Below are 8,936 nucleotides of genomic sequence, written 5' to 3' on the forward strand. Positions count from 1 at the left end.
ATATTGCAAATTGCTAAATGTGAAATGTGTTGATTTCATGCATGGCGTGTTGATTTGGTGATGCTGCAGATGCGGTTAACCTGCCTAGCAGTTGATCTCGGTAGAAAATGACAAAGGGCATCTCTGGATGCACTTGGCAGATGCCTCTTGAACAATAACATCATTTTGCATTAATCTGCTGTGTGGCTGTCCTGAAAATTAGGGTACAAAGCAAAGTTATGCAATACATTTGACATTGTCCATTAGGACACCTGCAGTTTGTTTACTAGATGGGATGGATTTGGCATGCGAAAAGGTTTTTTATGTAACTTTCCTGGAGTCCTTTTCCTCACTATTGTTCATTCATTATTGCATCTCTTCTCCATATGCTGAGGTTACTGGATGGGTTTTCTGCTAGTTTTGTTTTGTCTGTATGGCTGCAAATATTATTCCGGTGATGCTCATTTCATTATTATTTATGGCCTGCCTGAGTAATGTTATTACTGTTGATTACTCACAATAGGTTATTTCATCAAACTGTTTTCAGAACGCTTGAGGGGTGGGGGAGAGAGAGAGGTGCCATTCCATAATTAATGCAGCCAGCGTGATTTGTAGTGTTGTGTGGTTGATGTCTTTGTTGTTTCCCTCCCTTCAATATACAGAAAGAAATAAACACTTGAATTCCTCTTTTTTAGTTTCTAATGGCTGTGCTGTCAAAAGAGTAACCTTTTCCCAAGCCTTTTCTTTTCAGGCTACAATTAATAAATTGTAAGGAGCAGGCTGATTTCACAGATTTTTAAAGCACATAATTCAAAGTGTGGGTTGTAGCCAACATTAGTCATATTCAAAGTATGTTCATTGAAGAAGAAGAGGAAGAGGAAGAGAAGGAGGAGGAGGAGTTTGGATTTGATATCCCGCTTTATCACTACCCTAAGTAGTCTCAAAGCGGCTAACATTCTCCTTTACCTTCCTCACCCTGTGAGGTGAGTGAGGCTGAGATACTTCAGAGAAGTGTGACTAGCCCAAGGTCACCCAGCAGCTGCATGTGGAGGAGCGGGGATGCGAACCCGGTTCACCAGATTACGAGTCTACCGCTCTTCACCACTACACCACACTGGCTCTCATTGAAACAAATGGACAGGGCCGACTAATTTCAAGTCGGTCTGTTTTGAGTCAAATGTAGTTGGCTACAACCTGTTGTGTGTTACCACTGTATGTACTCGGCAGGGAGCTGCTACAAGGCAGACCTCTGTGCTCATGTAATACATTTAGCTGTGAATCCTGCATTGCAGGGGTTTGGACCACATGACCCTTAGGGTCCCTTCCTACAGTTCTATGATTCTGTGTATGCGCTGTTTCCCCCCCACTCCACAGGCATGCTACAGATTTAAGATGTGTAAGCATTTTAAAACATAGTATGTGACAAAAACAACTCTAAAGTCTTGTTCACACATGCATACAGATAACCAGGCAGCAGGTGATTGATAGCTGAATGTGTGCGCCAGACTGCTTGCTTGAGGTAGATAAGAAATAATATGGAAGTTTTTTCTTTGGTGTTTAATCTGCAGTGGTTGATTCACACACGCACACAAGTCACAGCCTGCTACATTCACCAATTGATATATTTGCATGTGTGTGCAAACCTGCCCTTAGATACAGATCCATCCCATGATACGCAGCCCAGATTCATCACTCCTTCATGCGCTGTGCTTAATGTCTGTTTATTTTTATCCTGGCTTCACCGCCTTCCCCCAAGATGTTTTTGTTTGGTTGGCCTTACTCTAAAATTTCTATTGGGTGACTTAATACCTGCCAAGACCAAGGTTTGGATTCCTTTATTTTTTCAGTCATCACTGATGAATCACTGAAAATCTGACAACAAAGTGGGAAGCTCATACCTTACATGGCCTTCGGCTTTCATGATTTATCCGCAACAGCAAGACGAAGAAACAAGAACTTTGAAGTCAGTATTTGACAAATCAAGGAGGACCTTTTGTTCAAACATTTCTTCTTCTGAGATGTGTTTTGATTTTAAGCCTTTAAACATTTTGTAAATGCTCTTGGAATCCTTACGAGTTAAAGAAAACAATGGATTTCAACCTTTCTGTAATGCTGCATTTTTTATGATACTCGTAAACATCTTAGTCTATGAGCCTTTCCTTATAAATCAAACACATCAAATTGGTTGGGCAATTTCATCAGCGTAATTTTCTAGCCATAACTCTGCAAGCAAGTGAAGTTACAAGTAATTATTTTCATGTTGTCGTGTTATTAAAACATAAAGGAGGATACAACATAGTTTAATGAGAAAATATTTATGCACCCTTTTCACATCATAAAGGCATGCACATTTTAAGGGATTTGAGTGGGTATCTTATTTTGCGCTTTATTGTCAGCTATTATGTAATTTGGTTGGGTTCTAGAGATGACCTACTTATAAACAACAACAACATTGTGATCCACTCCCTTTCTTTCTAATAACTGTTAGCACAAGCCAGATTTCTTCTGGTACCATTATGCACAAAGTTACATGGCAAGAAGTTCACTCATTTCTTAAATTCCTACAATAATCTAGCTCTACTATGTGAAATTGTCTTGAACATCAGTGTTACTCCCTAAGTAAATAAAAGTGAAGTTCAAAAGTAAATATCCAGAAAAAAAGTTTCGAACTTGATGTTTAGTGCTATTTTAAGTTTTCATTTCAAGCAGGTATGAGAGAGTTAGATGGAAACTTTAGGGTTGACAGTTGAACTTGCATTTAAAACTAGCCGGTGCCACAGAGTTGTCATCCAAAGATGCATGTGAGCTAGGTGGAACCTTTAACATTATTACCCAGTTGAAGGAATGCAGGGAGGACCTTGGTTTAAGAGTCTGAGGGATAAAGTAAGTGTGCCTAGCTTATTCTCCAGGGCCATTGTTGAATAGGCTAACTGAGCTGGTGTAGCTTATCAATGTTTTTGAACTTTGCTTACAAGCAAAATGAGTTAATTTCTGTTTCCTTGAGTTTATACATTAACTTCGTGTTTCATAGCTACAATGACCTTTTATGTGCTTGTTCTGACACAGAGGAAGAAAAATGAAGTCTTTTTTTAGTCATGCAAGAAATATGTGCCACTAAATTTGCATGACTCCCAACTGTTTTCCTAAGATTACCTCTAGAGGTTAGTCCCAGCTCCTGGTTTCACTTCATTAGTCGCTCTTCAGGATGTCAACAGTATTTTTCAGACTGAGTACCCTGTCAGTGAATTGGGCCCTCTAACCCACTCACAAAAAAGATGCAGATTTGCAAAAGTTTTGTGTGTACTTTGTGTCATAAGCAAAGCTTGCCCTGTTTTTCAGGTGGAACAGAAGGCCCAAAAATAAATCAGTGGCCACACATGTCTGACAGACAGAATGTGAACAAATGAAGCTTTCCCCATAATTGGATTTCCATATCAGGAAATGCTTAACCCAGCTAGCATGGTCAGAAATCAGGGGTGATGGGACTTGTTGTCCAACAACACCTGGAAGGCCACACACTCTCAATCTCTGAATTGCACTATTAATTAAAAATAACAGAAGAAACCTAAGTGTGCAAAGAGAGGAAGAGGACAGACAACTGAAAACATGAGCACAGGGCTCATTTATATAGTGGTAAAGTTTAGTTTGGCATTGCATTTCAACTGACCCAATGTATGTGACTGTGTCTAAAATATATATTAGAATATATTTTTGACTTAAAATTATTGGAAGCTTCCAAGATCTTATTTTTCTCTTAAGTCTACCAAAGTTGTTGTGATGCTTTTTCTCTCAATTAGGGTGACAAACACAGATGCAAGTAAATGCACATATTAAATCAAAAGCTAAAAATCTGTTAGGCTTGAGAGTTGATTTGAGAACACTGCTAAGCAATTCCAGGTGTGCTGGAATCAAGATTCAGAGTACTGCATTGCAAGGTGAAGTAAATAATGTTTGACATAAATTTAGTTAAATATTTATTCATATTCCATATGTGGCCATGCCTATTTTTTGTTATAGCCTGTTTCTCTTTCTGCTTAGAAATAAAATGACAAGTGAGAGACTCCAGGAATATCGAGGAATAAACAGTATGCTTGTTGGAACCACTCCAGACAACTGAATGATCAGGTTACTTTTTAGGAGCCAGCTGGACATCACACAGTTGATATGGTCTAATGCTGATAGGACATGTACTGCATGTTTTTCAGCGCTTCTCGTGATATGCTGTAGAGACAATGTGCTGCCCACCTTATATTGTTAGACTCCAACTCCCATTAGCACTAGCCAGCATGGCAAGTGGTCAGGAATTATGAGAACAGTAATTTAGTGACATCTGGAGGGCATAATGTTGTCTGTGTCTGCTTCTTTGCCATCAAAAGCATGGGGGTGGGGAGGGAAGAAGAAGAAGAGTTTGGATTTGATATCCCGCTTTATCACTACCCGAAGGAGTCTCAAAGCGGCTAACATTCTCCTTTCCCTTCCTCCCCCACAACAAACACTCTGTGAGGTGAGTGGGGCTGAGAGACTTCGGAGAAGTGTGACTGGCCCAAGGTCACCCAGCAGCTGCATGTGGAGGAGCGGAGATGTGAAACCGGTTCACCAGATTACGAGTCTACTGCTCTTAACCACTACACCACACTGGCTCACACTGGAAGGAGGAAACAGTGTTTGTATTATATGGCTGATGGTAGGGCCGGCCTGCTCATGAGGCAAGGCGACTTGCCCCAGGCAGCAGGATCCACGGGCAGCAGAACCCAATGCAGATCTTTTTCCGTTTTTGTTTTCCCCTTGTTCCTGATGTAGATCTTCACTCCCCCCTTCTTCTCTGGTAGGCAAGGAGCACCATTTTGTGGCTTGCCTCAGGTGCCAAAATGTCTTGGGGTGGCACTGGCTGGTGGAGATGAGTGACAGCGAACTGCATCCCTGCCATGGGCACAAATAGCCACACATGTGCCAGTATGAACTAGTCAGGAAAAAACTGCGCTAAGCAGGCCTTCATCTCTTCAAGACCAAGTGGTCTTTGAGTCATTTAATATCAGCCTCAGTTTTATAGAATATCACCAAACCTGACAGCTTCTCTTCTGTTCTCCTCCAGTGACTTTGTACTTGTCGTTTAAAGACTGCTTTTATTAAGTAGATTTTCCCCATGTATTTTCTCAGCTATATAAATTAAGCTTCTTGAACTGATATCTATAGCTTCTGCTCCATAATCCCCAAAGCGGCTTTGTTCTTTTCTGAATCTTATTTTCGGGTACAGTTTTCATGTGGAGTCGCCCTCTTCAGGATGGAATCTTAAGCTAAAATAAGACGAGAAGAGAAATAGTGAGGTATTTAGTATATCATGGCCTTAAGAGTAATTCATGATATAGCTTCTGTCATTTCGAGACAGGCCACTGTTCTCATACAAATTAAACATTGACAGAATACACAGCCATTGTACCATCCTTGTTTAGTACTGAATACAGTGGTACCTTGGGTTAAGTACCTAATTCGTTCTGGAGGTCCGTTCTTAACCAGAAACTGTTCTTAACCTGAAGCACCACTTTAGCCAATGGGGCCTCCCGCCGCCACCGCGCAGCCGCTGCACGATTTCTGTTCTCATCCCGAAGCAAAGTTCCCAACCCGAGGTAATATTTCTGGGTTAACGGAGTCTGTAACCTGAAGCGTATGTAACCCGAGGTACCACTGTACTGTTTTCAGAATTTCACTGGTGTGGCTGGGTTCACCCGTGTGAAACACCAACTTTAAACCAGCTGCCTGTTCACTTCTGGACCTTGTGTGGCTTATTACCAAAATCCTTTACAGGAGAGTGGGAGATCTTTCTCAGTGGTGGTGCCTCAGTTATGGAATGCCCCCCTCAAACTGATTGCTCTGGCACCAACATGGCTATAATTTGGGTGCAGCACAGTAAGTTTTATTTACTCATGCATTTTAATGGATTTACACGTGGTTATGGGTTGCTGCTGTTGCTGTTTTTTGATTGGAGGCATCCTTTTGGGGCAGGCTTCCAGCAGGGCAGCACTTTCTGTTTTGCCTCAAGCGGTGAAACAGGACCCACCACCCCAGCTTCCAGTAGTATTGTGTCTTATTCTGTAGTAGTGTCAGTTTTGCTATGCACCTACTGATCTTGCCATTAACTGAGTTCATTTGACCAGTTTCTGAACTTCAATCCCATTATGGGGATCACTTGCCCTACACACCTGATTCCTCTCTGCCTGCAATGCAGACGCTTTCTAAGTGTTTGCAAGCATTAATTTCTAGAGTGGCACAGAAAGCTTAAAAGGGTAGTGTTGGCTGCGTGAGAATCAAACATTCCTGGTTTTACAGAAATGGCAGATTTTCTACAGAAGAGCAAAACGAGATTAGACTATGGTCACAGTTCTTGGAGCATTTTGCTATAATAGGAATGGAATGGGATACATGCGGATGTCAGCCTCCCCCCTCCCTTATTCCTTTTCTAGCAACTTACTTAATTCATTGTGGGCAAGTTTGTGTTTTGATTAAGGATTGCACGTTGGAGCAGGCAGTGTAAATACTTTGGGAGAAATAGGTGGCCCAAATCTTAAATAGCAGGACCTCAAACACATATTTATGTGTTTTATACATACTCTCTTGAGCTTGTATTCTGCCCATTTTGATTTGTTTCCAGCTTGACTCCTTCCTTTCTCCCATCAGTTGTTGCTGTAGTAATGCTAATATGTAATATTACGGATTTATTTATTTTTAAACAGCACTACTTTATTGCTCTCCAGTGAATATATGCTTCAACCCTGTAGGATCTGTTCTATATCTAATATAACTGAAAACTTGGTAGAAGCCAATGCTCCTGAACTGAGCATTCTTGAAAGTGAAAGAGCATTCTTGAAAGTGAAAAATAATTATTGAAAGTGAAATGGAAAAGGAGTAAGTTAATGAAGAGAGAGTAAAGGCATTATTGATCATGATTGGATTCAGAAGCAGCAGCTATTAGATTCAGTAAAAGAACTGAAATTTAATGAAGAATGTGAATGAAAGGTTAGAGTCAGTGTGCATAAAAATAACTTAACAGGGATTTTGTTTTGTTCTCCTTTGGTTCTTCTCCCATTTATATAGTTTTCTTCTTTGAAGTAGTGCATAATTCAAGACAAAGAAGATTAAAGGAAGCAGACTAGTTACACCAGTGTAGTAATGTGCAATCTTTTCATGTTTCCTTGTGGGGGAAGGCCCATTAAACTCAATGTGGCATTGCTTCTGCGTAAGCTCACCTTGGATTGGGCAGTGTTAGAGATGAATATGAAGAGTAATATGTCAGTCAGTCGTAATATTTAATATGTGCACTGACTTTCCACCTGATAAAAAATATTCTCTGAACTGTGGCACTAGTTATTAGATACAGTGGAAACTTGTGTCATGTTCTGTCCTCCTTGTGAATGCTTCGGGTTACGAGCTCCACTAACCCGGAAGTAGATGCGCCTAGTTGTGACCTTTGCCCCGGGATGCGAGTGGAAGTCGCACGCCAGCAGTGCAGCAGCAGTGGGAGGCGCCATTAGCGAAAGCCCGCCTCATATTACGAGTGGTTTTGGCTTAAGAATGGACCCCTGGAACGAATTAAGTTCGTAACTGGAGGTACCACTGTACAGAGTTTGTAGGCAGTGACCAGAAAGAGTTCAAGGAGAGCAGTAGCCAAAAATTAGTGGTCTCTCAGCAGAACTAATGCAGGGACATAGTAAGAGCCCCTGATGGATCAGGCCAAAGGCCTATCTAGTCAGTTCTCTCAGTAGCCAACCAGATAAGAAGGACCTGTGCACAACTCACTTGTGGTTCCCAGTGACCAGTATTGGGAGGTTTCCTGCCTCAGACAGTGGAACGTAGGTGGAATGTAGCCATCATGGCTCATAACTATTGATAACCACATCCTCCATGAATTTTTCCAGTCTTCTTTGAAAGCTATCCAAGTTGGTGGTCATCACTACAAACTGTGGGAGTTGTTGTGTAGATGCATAAAAATATATATGCCCAGACTCACTCTCTCTCTCTCTCTTTTAAAAAAACACACCTTTACTTTAATACTGTTGAATCTCAGGTTGCGAACGTGATCTGTGCGAGAGGCACGTTTGCAACCCGCAGTACCACGTCTGCGCAAGTGCAGGTTGCGAGTCGGTGCTTCTGCACATGCGCAAAGCATAATTTAGTGTTTTTGCACATGCGCGAGCGCCGAAACCCAGAAGTAACCCGTTCCAGTACTTTCGGGTTTGGCACGGTGCGCAACCCGAAAACGTGCAACCTGAAGTGTCTATAACCCGAGGTACCACTGTAAACATATAACTGAGAAGAATATATTAACAATAACATACTTATTCACTTTGCTTCTTTTACAGAGCTCCTGCACAGATTTCTCCCTATTAAGGTTTAGGGATCTTCCTCTGTCTATTTCACTTCAGACAGATCACACTAACCACACACTGTCCTCAGCAGTATCCTAAGAAGTCTCTCAGCAGCCATTCTCCCTCTTATACACACAAAGAGAACAGAAAACAGTTAAAAGTGACAGTTAATAGAATAACAGTCACAACAGAATGGAAAGCCTCCCTCATGTGACTCGTGGTCAGCCAATCACATGAGAGCTACTGCCAAAGGGTGGGGGGGGGAACCCATGCTAAAAATACACGGTGATTCAACATAATTAAACATTCCCATTTCAGGAAATCAAACCATTATCCTTAACAGGAGTGGGTTCCATAGTTTAAATCTGCTGTGTGAACAAGTACTTTCTTTTGAATCTTCCAGCATTCAACATTATTGGATGGCCCTGGATTATTGTGTTATGAGATGGTAAAATTTCTCCCTATCCATTCCTCTACATCATGCATTTTATGCAACTCCACATTTTATGATTTCATCCCCCAGTTGCCTTTTTTTTCTAAACTAAAAAGTCCCGAATCTTTCTTCATAGGGGAGTTGTTCAAGCCCCTTGATAATTT

The 8,936-nt window shown here is 41.3% G+C and overlaps 1 protein-coding gene and 1 long non-coding RNA gene across 3 annotated transcripts in view; one reads left to right on the top strand and one right to left on the bottom strand.

The window, feature by feature from the left end:
- KLHL29 (kelch like family member 29) overlaps positions 1-8,936 on the top strand; it is a 408,337-nt gene that overhangs the window by 155,686 nt on the left and 243,715 nt on the right. The window lies entirely within an intron of this gene.
- On the bottom strand, positions 3,790-8,867 carry LOC310759813. The gene is made up of 3 exons (XR_014546518.1): positions 8,300-8,867; positions 7,771-7,931; positions 3,790-5,273 (listed from the first exon to the last, which is right to left on the bottom strand). It is a non-coding gene; the product is annotated as an uncharacterized lncRNA (long non-coding RNA).

The sequence above is a fragment of the Podarcis filfolensis genome, assembly GCF_964270895.1.
Source record: "Podarcis filfolensis genome assembly, chromosome: 3".
NCBI classification, from domain to species: domain Eukaryota; kingdom Metazoa; phylum Chordata; class Lepidosauria; order Squamata; family Lacertidae; genus Podarcis; species Podarcis filfolensis.